Source organism: Perognathus longimembris, chromosome 13 (assembly GCF_023159225.1).
Source record: "Perognathus longimembris pacificus isolate PPM17 chromosome 13, ASM2315922v1, whole genome shotgun sequence".
In the NCBI taxonomy this organism is placed as follows: Eukaryota; Metazoa; Chordata; class Mammalia; order Rodentia; family Heteromyidae; genus Perognathus; species Perognathus longimembris.
This window is the reverse complement of record NC_063173.1, coordinates 48,236,897-48,250,308: the sequence shown is the minus strand read 5'-3', so window position 1 is coordinate 48,250,308 and position 13,412 is coordinate 48,236,897. Positions and strand designations below refer to the sequence as shown.

Sequence of the window (13,412 nt, the reverse complement as noted above, 5' to 3'; positions counted from 1 at the left end):
AGCCTCCAATTCCTTGTTTAGTCTTTCCAAATTCTTTCCTCATGATTGACAGTGGAAAGATCCATTCTTAGAGTGACCAACTGTCCTGGTTTGCACAAGGTTGTCACAATTTCAACACTTAAGTTCTGTGTCCTAGAAAACCCCTCTGCCCCAAGAAAGCTGATATAATTGATTATATTGTTTCAGGGGAATCATACTACTTTTTTTTTCTTGTGCATGTTTGAGGTTTGAATTCAGGTGCTGTCTCTGAGCTTTTTAACACAAGACTAGCACTTTCCCACTTTTTGGTGGTTAATTGGAGACAAGTCTCACAGACTTTCCTGCCCAGGCTGGCTTTGAACCACAGTCCTCAGATCTCAGCCTCCTAAGTGGCGAGGATTTAAAGGTGTGAGCCACTAGCACTCAGTTTAAATGCATTCATTTTTTTCCCTGCCAGTCCTGAGGCCTGAAGTTGGGGTCTCAGCTCTGTCCCTGAGCCTCTCGGTGCTCAAGGATAGCACTCTACTACTTGAGATGCAGTGCTACTTCTGGCTTTTTTTGTTTGTTTATGTGGTACTAAAGAATTGAACCTAGAGCTTCATGCATGCTAGTCAAGCACTCTACTACTAAGCCACATTCCCAGCCCTAAATCTACTTTTTTTTTTTTTTTTCCAGTCCTGAGGCTTGAACTCAGAGCGGAGCCCTGTCCCTGGCTACTTTTGCTCAAGGCTAGCACTCTGCCACTTGAGCCACAGCTCCACCCCTGGCTTTTTCTGTTTATATGGTGCTGAGGAATCCCTGGGCTTCATGTAAGTGAGACAAGCATTCTACCACTAAGCCACATTCCCAGCCCTAAATCTATTTTTTTTTTGCCAGTCCTGAGCCTTGAACTCAGGGCCTGAGCACTGTCCTTGGCTTCTTTTTGCTCAAAGCTACCACTCTACCACTTGAGCCACAGTGCAACTTCTGGCTTTTTCTGTGTATGTGGTGCTGAGGAATTGAACCCAGGGCTTTGTGTATGCGAGGCAAGCACTCTACTAGGCCACATTCCTAGCCCCTTGATATTTTCTTATAGATTTATGTCTAGCTTTTTTTCTGTTGAGGTTTCAGAATGTAGTAATTTGAGCCAAATTTGATGGATGGCAAAAGTTCTAGATCCTGTGCTTTACAAGCCTCCCAAAGAAGGATGCTTCCCTAAAGCATAAATTTGATGAGTGGAGACCACCTTATGGAGACAACAAAATAAAAATGTTTCCTGGGCTGGGGATATGGCCTAGTGGCAAGAGTGCTTGCCTCGTATACATGAGGCCCTGGGTTCAATTCCCCAGCACCACATATACAGAAAATGGCCAGAAGGGGCGCTGTGGCTCAAGTGGCAGAGTGTTAGCCTTGAACAAAAAGAAGCCAGGGACAGTGCTCAGGCCCTGAGTCCAAGGCCCAGGACTGGCAAAAAAAAATAAATTAAAAAAAAATGTTTCCCACTCTTTCTGGCTCTAGGAATGTGGAACCTGCTTATTTGGTTATCTACTATATTTGTTCCTGATTTTTAGAAATTACATGGTCTACCCAGGATAAATACTAATTCCCAGTTTCTCTTGCAATTAGGTGTGGCTATGTTACAAGTCCTGGCCAATGGAATACAAGTCCTGTACTATGTCTTTTTTTGTGTGGCTTTTTTTTTTTTTTTTTTTTGGCCAGTCCTGGGCCTTGACCTCAGGGCCTAAGCACTGTCCCTGGCTTCTTTTTGCTCAAGGCTAGCACTCTGCCACTTGAGCCATAGTGCCACTTCTGGCCGTTTTCTGTATATGTGGTACTGGGGAATTGAACCCAGGGCTTCATGTATATGAGGCAAGCACTTGCCACTAGGCCATATTCCCAGCCCCCTGTGCTATGTCATTATGAACAAGAGACATATCTTTTCTTTGAAGCTTTGCTGGTTAGACCATGGACATGATGGGTCTTTAGCAGCCATATTGGATCTACAGTAAAAGTTACTTATCAAAGATAAAAAAGCATAAGACAGAAGAAACTTGGCTTGGCACAGTCACCCCTAACTATAAGCTGTTCATCTCTGGATTTCTTCTCTGTGAAAGACAACCTTTATCTTGTTTTAGATAATTTTGTGTGTGTGCTTATATGAGTGATTGAACTCAGGGCCTTCTGCTCTTACTTGGCTTTTTGCTCAAGGCTGTCACTCTACCACTTGTACCATACTTCTGCTTCTGGCTCTTTGCTGTTTAACAGGAGAGAGGGGCTCACAGACTCTTCTTTCTAGGGTTTGGCCTGGGGCACTTTCCTTGAGCTTTTTTTTTTTTTTTTTTTTTTTTGCTTAAGGCTAGTACTCTACCACAGCTCTACTTCTGGTTTTCTGGTGATTAATTGGAGATAAATCTCCTAGACTTTATTACCCAGACTGACAGATCTCAGTCTCCTCAGTACAGGCATGAACCACCAGTGCCCACTTTCTCATGGAATTTTCTTCCACAGGTTGGCTTTGAACCATGAGCTTCAGCCCTCAATTCCTAAGTAGCTAGGATTACAGGCATGAGCCATAAGTGTTTAGCCTCAGTTTGTTTTTGTTTGCTTATGTGCATACCTCTAGTTCTGGCTTTTTTTTTTTGCTGGCTAACTATAGATACATCACTTGAATTTGTTTGCCCAGGCTGGCTACAAACCTCAATCCTCAGATCTTAGACTCCTGAGTTGTTAGGATTATAGGCATGAACCACCTGTGCATGGCTTACATATTAATTTAAAGCCTCCTAAAACAGCTGTAGAAAGTAAAGGTCTAGTTTCTTATTCACATAAATAGCACATTATGGTTGTTTATACCACATAGGTGTATACATGCATATATACATATATGTCTATGTAAATACATAAACACTCATATATCCTAAATATTTTCACTGACAAAGATTTATTTATTTACAATACTGGGGATTAAATCTAAGGTCTCACACATACCAGAGATGTGTTCTACCAATAAGCTATATCACAGCTGGAGAGGACATTTGTTTGCATGTGTGTAGTTGGAACTGAGACGACTTTGGGGCTTTCCATTTCTTTGTTCAAGGTGTGAGTTCTACCATTTAAACTACACCTCAAATTTTGGCTCTTTTTCTGGTTAATTGGAGAAAAAGTCTCACAGATTTGTCTGACCAGGCTGGCTTTGAACCTAAATCCTTGGGTCTCAATCTCTAGCTAGGATTATAGGAATGAGCCGTCAATATTTGGCTTGGAGGAGGATATTTTGAAAAAGTGAGACTAAATTGTGAATGAGGCTAATGTGCTCTATTGCCTTAGATTATAATGTCTTTAAAGGCTGAAATTATTTGTTTCCTTTTCTTTCTCTTTCCTCTTAGGAGGAGGAAGAGTAAACGATTCTTGCTCACACATAGTAATACATGCAGTACGTGGAGTGATCTTTGTGATGTACTGAATCGTACCTAGCATGTGCATACTAGTTCATATTTGTGCTGAGTATATCCGTTTGTCTACTAAGAGTTTAGAAAAAGGCCAAGGTAATCATGAAAATGTCGACACTTTTATGTACTTGACACTTGTGATCAACATGTGAATACACCCATGGTTTTTATCCTTTGAAAGAAAATAATAGTGTACTTTCCATCCCTCTGTTTCAAGGTCAGAATATATAATCCCCCTTCTTTTGGCTCTGCTTGTCGGAGCTACATAGAAGCTTTCATAGAGATTGTCACTTTGTTCCTCGTCTGGATTCTCTATTTCTTCCGCTTCACTGTCCTGAGAAGAAACTAAGACTCACAAGAGGTGATTTGTTCCGTTGGGATAAGCAGTGTTAGGAGCCCATAAGCACTCGCAGAACTACACAAGACAATAGTGAGATTGTGCTACGATTTAATCTTGACACGCCCACGGAAAACTTCAGTTCTCTATAAACAACTCGAATAGCCTGCAACCGACAGTAAACGGCTGAAACACAAGCTATTCTACGCACATACTTTTTGTTGTTGTTGTTAATGATCTGGGTTTGTTTACTTATGCCTTGGACAGGAGCCGGATCTAGAGGAGTGGTGCGGTTTTTCGGCACTCGTCTCTATTTCCTAGAACGATGACGCGGGCGCTCCTCTTTTGATGTCTGGCGCGTTCGCGCATTCGGTGATCTTCTGCGCCGTCTTATTGCTTGATGTCTCCCGAGCGGCGGCGGTGGCTGTGGCGGCGGCGCTAGGTCCAGGGCTGAGTTATCCGGGAGGCCGCGGGCTCAGACCACTTTCTCCCGCCGCTCGATAGAGTGGACCCCCTGCTTTCTTCCTGCTTGTTCCTTCTTCCCTCCTCGGCTCACCTCGACCGCTGGGCTGCAAATAGAGTCCGCGTCCGCTTTGCAGGTAGGCCCGGCAGGCGCCTGGCAGGCCCGGCCCGGCATCCTTTCGCCGCGGTGTTGGGAAGACCTTGGCGCCGGCGGGTGGGCGAGCGGGCGGGCGGGCGGGCGGGCGAGCGACGCCAGAGGAGGGGCTGCGTTTGGGGGCGCGGCCCGAGGGCGGCCCGCCCGGAACTGTGAGAGAAGCCGGAAGCAGGGAGTGATGCTCTTGGGGCTGCCGGGAGTGGTTCCGTGTGGATAGGATGTTGGTCCTAGGTCGGACGTCGCCACTCCCGTGTGAACTCTGTGTGTGTGTGTGTGTGTGTGTGTGTGTGCGCGCGCGCGCGCGCCCGTGCAGGCAAGCAAGGGTGTGTAACATAACCTTCCAGGAACGGATAGACTTTTATCTGTTTGTTGACCCTCCTTCATTTTTTTCCTCCTCTCTACCCCAAGTCTCCATGTGTCCTGACTGTTGTACTGGGAGCCTCCCTTGACTGAGTCCAGTCCTTGAAGGGACCTTTGAGTAGACCAAGACCTGTGAAAGTAGGTCCTCCGGCTCACCTAAGCCAAGTGTCATGTTCTCACCTTTTTTTTTTTTTTCTTTTAAGGGGGATAGGGAAACAGGCTAGAGTTTGGGATGTGACTTCCCCCTATTTCCCCGACCTACCATTAAGTGCAGTGTAAGTCACTTTTTATCATTTACAGATGTATTTTTTTCTTTCAGTCATGTTACCAGTCACTTTATACACTCAACAATTTTTTTGTTGTTATTTGATTGTTAGTTTCTGTTTAGAAAAAGTTTAGTGACCATATGTTCTTTTGTTTTGTTTTTTTTTTTGTTTTTTTTGGCCAGTCCTGGGCCTTGGACTCAGGGCCTGAGCACTGTCCCTTGCTTCTTCCCGCTCAAGGCTAGCACTCTGCCACTTGAGCCACAGCGCCGCTTCTGGCCGTTTTCTGCATATGTGGTGCTGGGGAATCGAACCTAGGGCCTCGTGTATCCGAGGCAGGCACTCTTGCCACTAGGCTATATCCCCAGCCCACCATATGTTCTTTAGACTGGCTTTTTCTAAGTATTATTTTCAAGAGGCTACTGATGATAGTTTCCTTTTTCTTTTCTTCTTTTTTAATGTGCTAGTCCAGGGACTTGAATCTCAGGTTCTAGGCACTGTCCCTGAGCCACATCTCTATTTCCTACTTTTTTGGGAGTAGTTAATTGGAGATGAGAGTCTCATTGATTTTCCTGCCCTGGCTAGCTTTGAAACATGGTCCTCAGATCTCAGTCTTTGTGTACCTAGGATACAGCCTAAGGCACCTGTGTCTCACTTTTTTTCTTTATATAAATTTGTTAGCTGTTCAGTTTGCCTTCTGGTTGATACTAATTTCTCTTTCATTAGCCTGTTCTTTGGAAATCTTTCAACTTGGTGTTTTGTGCTCAGTGTTAGACAGAAATGATTAGGTTTAGAATTCAGACTTGGTATGTGAGGCACTGTTTTTTAAGAATGTATCTAAAAGAAACCCGGAGAGTTCCTTTCGAAATGGTTTTCTTCTATTTGCTTAGTGGTTTAGTCATTGAATATGAGAGTTAAAAAGACTGAGTACAGAAACCATTTAGATAAGAAACTTAAGTTGAGCCAGTGCCGATGGCTCACACCTGTAATCCTAGCAAATCTGAGGATCTCTGAGGATCTCTGTTCTAAGCCAGCCCAGGCAGGAAACTCCGTGAGACTTTGATCTCCAGTTAAATTAACCACCTGGAAACCAGAAGTGCCACCGTGGCACAGAGTGGTAGAGCGCTAGCCTTTAGCTGAAGAGTGGACCCCCAGGCCCAGAGATCAAGCCCCATGACCAACTAAAAAAACAAAACAAACTTTAATGAAGGTTAACATTACATTTTATGAATTAAATTATATCTCCCTTTTCCCAACTTGGAAACTTTAGGGTCTGAGTGTTCTTATTTATTTTCATGGGATTGGGTGTGGATCCTAATGTGTTACTTCTTCTTTGCTGAAAATAGAAACTAGCCTGGAGTTCATTCTAGGTTGGATCAATTTCCAATCAATTCTGGTATATAGAATCAATAGGAGAATAGCATTAGGATGTTACAGATTAAATCTGTAGTCTTTGGACAGAAACTATAAAAGTCTACGTTTCTGGGCTGGGAATATAGCCTAGTGGTAGAGTGCTTGCATTGCGTACATGAAGCCCTGGGTTCAATTCTTCAGCACCATATAAACAGAAAAGGCCAGAAGTGGTACTGTGGCTCAAGTGGCAGAGTGCTAGCCTTGAGCAAAAAGAAGCCAGGGACAGTGCTCAGGCCCTGAGTTCAAGCCCCAGGAAAGAAAGAAAGAGAGAGAGAGGAAGGAAGGAAGGAAGGGAGAGAAAGAGAGACAGACAGAAAGGAATGAATTCTGTGTTTCTGCACAGTTTAGGATTCTGATATGAATTTTGGAAATATTACTGTTTTTATTGTATGAGGTCAGCAAGATTTTCATCAGGTGTTTTTTTCTGGTGGATTTTGAACTCAGGGCCTCTTCTACAGAGCTACATCTGTAGCCCCAGGTCTTAAATGAAGGTCCTTTTTTTTTTTTTTGCCAGTCCTGGGGCTTGAACTCCGGGCCTGAGCACTGTCCCTGGCTTCTCTTTGCTCAAGGTTAGCACTTTACCACTTGCGCCACAGTGCCACTTCTGGCCCTTTTCTATATATGTGGTGCTGGGGAATCAAACCCAGGGCTTCATGTATATGAGGCAAGCACTCTTGCCACTAGGCCATATCCCCAGCCCCTGAAGGTCCTTTGATCCATCTGATTTTCTAGTTAACATGACCTCATTGCTCTCAGTAAGGGATTAATGAAGAGCTGCTATACTGTTTCAAGAATCTAGATTAGGAAATTAAGTTTAAGAATGTATGTTTTGAAAAGATTGTGGTTTTGTTTTGTGCTGGTCCTGGGGCTTGTACTCAGGGAGTTCAAGTTGTTCTGGAGCTTTGTTTTTTTTTTGTTTGTTTTGTTTTTTTTTCTTAAGACTAGTACTCTGCCACTTTGAACCACAGCTCTAGTTCTGGCTATTTTGGTAACTAATTGGAGAGAGTCCCACGGCTTTCCTATACAGGCTGGCTTCGAACTGTGATCCTCAGATTCCAGCCTCCTGAGTAACCAGGATTATAGGCATGAGCCACCAGTGCTTGACCTGAAAATATGTTTATGGTAGAAGAGAATATATATTACAGGAAAGACTATAGAGAAGAAAGTGACATTGTTCACTGTGGATTGAATCTGCATAGAATTTAGAGTTACAAATAGTATCTCAGTGGCTCCTAATGAATGCTAAATAATAAATGGAGATTATTATGAGTGTCACAAAGAAATGTTAAGAACATTTTGTTTTGATTTTATAGGAAATTATTGGCAGGGATTTAAGTTGAGTTTAAGGCCTATTGGGATACATCGTAAAGCTGTGTTTCCAAAAAAAAAAACCAACAAAAATTCCCCCAAAACAATAACAGCAGCAACAACAAAGAAGACAAAGAGAAGAGAGAGAGGAAAACAGGAGAGAGAGAGAATGCAAGCTTATTCATTCTTGGAGATAAAGATTTGCATGTCTTCTAGAACTTGGCCTGGAACAAAGTTGTTGAAACAAGCTGCTTATTTTTACTAGAGCAATAATGTGCATTTTGTGTATGTGTGCCAGTCCTAGGGCTCAAATTCAGTGTCGGGGCACTGTCCATAGCTTTTTTGCTCACTCTAACCACTTGAGCCACAACTTCATTTTGACATTTTGAGTCTTTTTAGTGGATAATTGAAGGTAAGAGTCTCATGGGTTTTTGAACCATGATCTTTTTTTTTTTTTGCCAGTCCTGGGCCTTGGACTCAGAGCCTGAGCACTGTCCCTGGATTCTTTTTGCTCAAGGCTAGCACTCTGCCACTTGAGCCACAGCGCCACTTCTGGCCATTTTCTATATATGTGGTGCTGGGGAATTGAACCCAGGGCTTCATGTATACAAGGCAAGCGCTCTTGCCACTAGGCCATATTCCCAGCCCCTGAACCACGATCTTTAGATCTCAGCCTCCTGAGTAGTTAGGATTACAGGTGTAAGCCACTGGCGCCTAGCTTTACATTATTATGTACTTTTTTTTTTCCGGGCAGTCTTAGGCTTGAACATTGGACATGGGCGCTGTCTCTGAGCTCTTCAGCCCAAGGTTAGCACTCTACCACTTGAGCCATAGGGGCACTTCTGGAGTTAATTGGAGATAAGTGTTTTAACGGATTTTCCTGCTGGGCTGGCTTTGAACCGCAATCCTCAGATCTCAGCCTTCTGAGTATCTAGGACTACAGTTGAGAGCCACTGGCACCCAGCTAATAATGAACATTTTATACAGTGTACGGTGTAATTGCCAAAATATTTTCGGTATGTGTCAGGGAACTTATAAAAATTTTATTTTTTGATCATGTTCTTTTGTGTTGCTTATTAATCCTGAACTAGAGTATGGTCTTCAGTATTTTCATGAATGTTGAAAGTTTAGTCCAACAGTTTATCTTCCTGTTTATCTCACTCTTGAATGAATTAGAGGAAAAGTTTTGTTGTTAACATATCAAGGCCTCTTTGTCTAAAATCTGTCTCATCCTTCATAAACTTATTTTGAAATAAATTGCCATTTTTTTTTCCTTTTTACCCAGTGGTTTGGTTTACATTTCCCCCCCCCAAAAAAAAAACAACAACAAAAAGGAAAACTTAGGTTCCTTTAGTCATAGTCATTTTAGTTTCTTTCTCCAATTGTTCTGCATAAGACAGAGATTCAGTTTCTTGTCATAATTTCTATTTATATGGAAGTACCATAGCCAGACACTGGTGGTTCACACTTGTACTTGGCGACTCAGAAGGCTAAGATCTGTGGATTGAGGTTTGAAGCCACCCTGGGCAGTGAAGTCGGTGAGGTTATCCTCAGTTAACCAGCAAAAAGCCAGAAGTGGAGCTGTGGCTCAAATGGTAGAGTGCTAGCCTTGAACGCAAAAACCCAGGGACAGTATGCCCTGAGTTTCAGCCCCAGGATGGCCACCGGGAAAAAAAAAAAAAAGTATTTTGCAGCGAGGTGCTGGTGGGTTATGGCTGTAATCCTAGGTACTCAGGATACTAAGATCTGAGGATCCTAGTTCAGAGCAAGCCAGTGTAGGAAAATCTGTGAGACTTTTATCTCTCAGACCGTGAGTTCACAAACAAACATGTACATAGAACCATTTTGTAAATATTTTTATAACTGCTTATGGAATTGTTTTTCTATTTGTTGCATGGATGAGGAAATTTCACATTTTGTGATATTACCATTTGTTAAGCTAAAATATGTATCTCCCATGAAAAATGACTGTCTTAGGTATGCCTATGATAGATTGAGGCATCTGAAATTTTGCCTACTTGGAGTGGATTTGCCCACATGAAGTTTGATTTAGGAGAGAATTGTATTTCAGTCTAGTTGACCAATGAAAATAGAACAGAAAAATATCTCTCCACACTGCTGAATAGTAGCATAATAGAGTTAACTCTAGAGCCAGGTAGCCTAGTGGATTACAAGTCCATGCAAACATCACTACGTATTATCTCCAGAATTTGGGCAAGTTACTTAATCTCTTTGTACCTCTCCTTATCTGTTAAAAATATATACTTGTGAGAAGAAAATGAACTGTGTACAAGATAGAATGACATGTGCCAACTATTACCAATGTTACTATTAAAACAGATTAAAGATTATATATGTTCTTCTAAAGAAGAGAAAATAATAGTGGTGCTTTAATTGAAGTGTAGGTGCTTTTAAGAAAACCTTAATAGGGAAGAGAAGGTAAAGCTGTGCATTTGTTTCTCCTTCCTCTCATTGCCTTTCAAATTAAAGAATGTGTCTATGTAGGGAATGAGAAGCCTGGAAAGCAGCAGTAGCTGAAACAGAGTTCCAAATATAAGATAGATGACAAATCTTTGTAAGGTACTCTAGTGAAACAGGCCAGAGCTATTTTAGGAATAGAAGAACATTCCTTTACAAAACAGGTAGGAAATAGCTAAGCAACATCTGAGTTTTGCCATCTATTTGAGCTGTTTGGTGCTTAAGGATTTAGCAGAAGTTGTCAAATGGATGGGAAGGAAGGATATTTAAGATATGATCAAAGTTATCAAATCACCTTGGTTAAACTTGAAGAGTGCACGTTTTTGTTATGGTGGAAAGGTTTGAGAATCTTTAACAATAGAGATACTTTTAAAATCACTTTTTCCCTTTATATCTTTACAGGCTATAGATCACTTTAATCTTTTAAAACTTTGTATTTCCTCAGTTCCATGTGTTCTTATCTTCTATTTAATTGTGTGTGTGTGTGTGTGTATGTGTGTGTGTGTGGTTTGAACTCAGGCCTTGTTCTCTTGCTGGTTTTGCTTGCTCACATCTAGTGTTCACAAAATGGCCATTCCTCTGGTATGATCATTTTGCTGGTTAATTGGAGATGGAATCTTGTGGACTTTTCTGCTTGGGCTCTCTTGGAGCCATGATCCTCTGGATCTCAAACTCCTAAATGCTTTGGATTATAGGTGTGAGTCATCAGTACCCAAGTAGAACTGTTTGTTGATTGTGACTTTGTGTTTCATCTTTTACCTTTTGAGATTTAGTTTATCTAGCAAGTATTGTTCTTAATCAGAACCAGTGTTTATTGAATGCTTTGTGCTAGGTACTATGAAGTGGTTTATGACATTGACTTATTTCATGAAGGACTTGATGATGTAGGTGCTCCTTGTTCTTTACTATATAGTTCAGGTTGATCTTGAACTGGTGATCCCCTTGCCTTAGACTTCTGAGTGCTGGGTTTACAGATGTGTGCCACTACACCTGGAAATTAGGCAAGCCAAGTGATTTGCCCAAGCAAGGTACACAACTAGTTGAGTTGAGTCCAAGCAGCCTAGCTCTGATTCCTAAATTATGCGGGTTCTAATCTGTTTTACATAGTTCTAAATTCTCGATGGCCACTATAGTAAGACAAGAGTGAAAATAAAATAGATGGTGTTTATGTCCTTATAGAGATTATATTCCAGTGGGCCGGCAGTAAATAGGTAATTAATTACACCATGAAATGTGCAATCGCAGCGTATGTTGAGTCTGATGATAGAAGAGTAAAAAATAGATTGGAGTAGGAGAGCCTGAATTATATTGGAGGTTTGGTGAATATTTCTCTGAAGGAGTGATATTTATGCAGAGACAGAAGGATAAAAGGGAAAGACCAAAGAAATAACATATATGAGAATCCTTAGTTGGGGGAAAATTTGGCACATCTGAGAAACTGAAAGAATATTGGTATGGCTGGAATCCAGAGAAAGAGGATGGAGATTTAGGCAGGACTGTGTAAAGGCTTTTTGTTTGTTTGTTTTGCCAAGTAGGAAATAGAACCAGGACCTTGTGCGTTCTAGGCAATTACTCACTACTGAGCTACATTGCCAGCTTGGTATTTGGATATATCTATATCTATATCTATATTTATTTATTTATTTTGGCCAGTCCTGGGGCTTGAACTCAGAGCCTGAGCACTGTCCTGGCTTCTTTTTGCTCAAGGCTAGCACTCTGCCACTTGAGCCACAGTGCTACTGGCCATTTTCTGTATATGTGGTGCTGGGGAATCGAACCCAGGGCTTCATGTATATGAGGCAAGCGCTCTTGCCACTAGGCCATATTCCCAGCCCCGGCCTTTGGATTTTTATCCTAAGTATAATTAAAAGTCATTGAAGATTTTTTGTTTGCTTGCTTGTGAGTTTAGGGTGAAGGTTATGGTGCTGGGATTTGAATTTAGGTGCTCTAACACTTGAGCCACTCCATCAGTTTGTTTGTTTGCTTATGGTGGTTTTTTTGTTTTTGAGATGAGTATTTAACTATCTCACTGTATTGCCAAGGTTAGCTCTGAGTACTCTCATAAGTAGCTGGGATTCCAGATGGATGCCATCCTGACCTGCTTCTGAAGGTTTTAAGCATAAGTGTAATGAACTAATACATGCTTTTTTGTGTATGTGCTGGTATGGAGCTTGAACTTAGGGTTTTGTGCTCCCCCTATATGCTTTTAAAACACTCTGGATTCATTGTGGGGAGGGAGAAAAGATGAGGGAAGTATAATGATCTGGGCAAAAGATGATAGTTTAGATCAAGATGTAGACTGGATGTAGAGAGAAGTACAAAGATTCAGTAGATATTTTAGAATCAGACAGACATAACTTAATGATGGATTGGATGTGTGGCAAGAGGAGGTGTCAAGTATGATCCAGATTTTTAGCATGAGCATCTGGATAGATGAAGGTGCTGATTCTGAGATGGAAACATTGGAAGAGGAACAGATTTTGACTAGAATTGAGGGGTAGATTGAAGGCCTCAGTTTTAGTCGTGCTGAGTGTGAGATGCCTGTGAAAAACATACAAATGTATGTATTAGGCAAGCAGTCCTTGGGCTGATGCTAGAAAATGGCACAGGAGATAAATCTGGACAGTATTGCTACATAGATGGTATTTACGGGCAAGGAAATAGATATACTCACTTAGTATTATATTTACAATAAGAACAGTGCCTAGGACCAAATGGTCTAAGGAGTTTAAGGGAAAACCTGAGAAACAGGACGTAAGCAGGGTGTAATTAACTTTTTTTGTGAGTCTTCTTTCTTTTCTTTTTTTTTTTTTTTTGGCCAGTCCTGGGGCTTGGACTCAGGGCCTGAGCACTGTCCCTGGCTTCTTTTTGCTCAAAGCTAGCACTCTGCCACTTGAGCCACAGCGCCACTTCTGGCCATTTTCTGTATATGTGGTGCTGGGGAATGGAACCCAGGGCCTCATGTATACGAGGCAAGCACTCTTGCCACTAGGCCATATCCCCAGCCCTTTGTGAGTCTTAACAGCACAGAAATCACAGCAATATTAATATTGGAGTAATTTAGGGCCAGGAGCCAGATTGAAGGAATGGGGAAGGGAGGAGGAAGTGGTTTTTAGTGATTATTAGTTTCTTTCTGTAAGAAGTAATACTCCTAAGACGGTAACATCTGTAAAAGTAGAAACCTTTTCATTTTGTATTTTTGACTAAGTTTGGCCTTGGTGGTTTGTCAT

The 13,412-nt window shown here is 41.8% G+C and overlaps 1 protein-coding gene across 5 annotated transcripts in view; it reads left to right on the top strand.

The window, feature by feature from the left end:
* Positions 1-4,151: 4,151 nt before the first annotated feature.
* Ambra1 (autophagy and beclin 1 regulator 1) overlaps positions 4,152-13,412 on the top strand; it is a 206,852-nt gene continuing 197,591 nt past the window's right edge. For all 5 annotated transcript variants that reach the window (XM_048359846.1, XM_048359845.1, XM_048359844.1 and 2 more), the window contains exon 1: positions 4,152-4,343. The gene's annotated coding sequence lies outside the window, so the exon portion shown is untranslated. The remainder of the gene's footprint in view (positions 4,344-13,412) is intronic.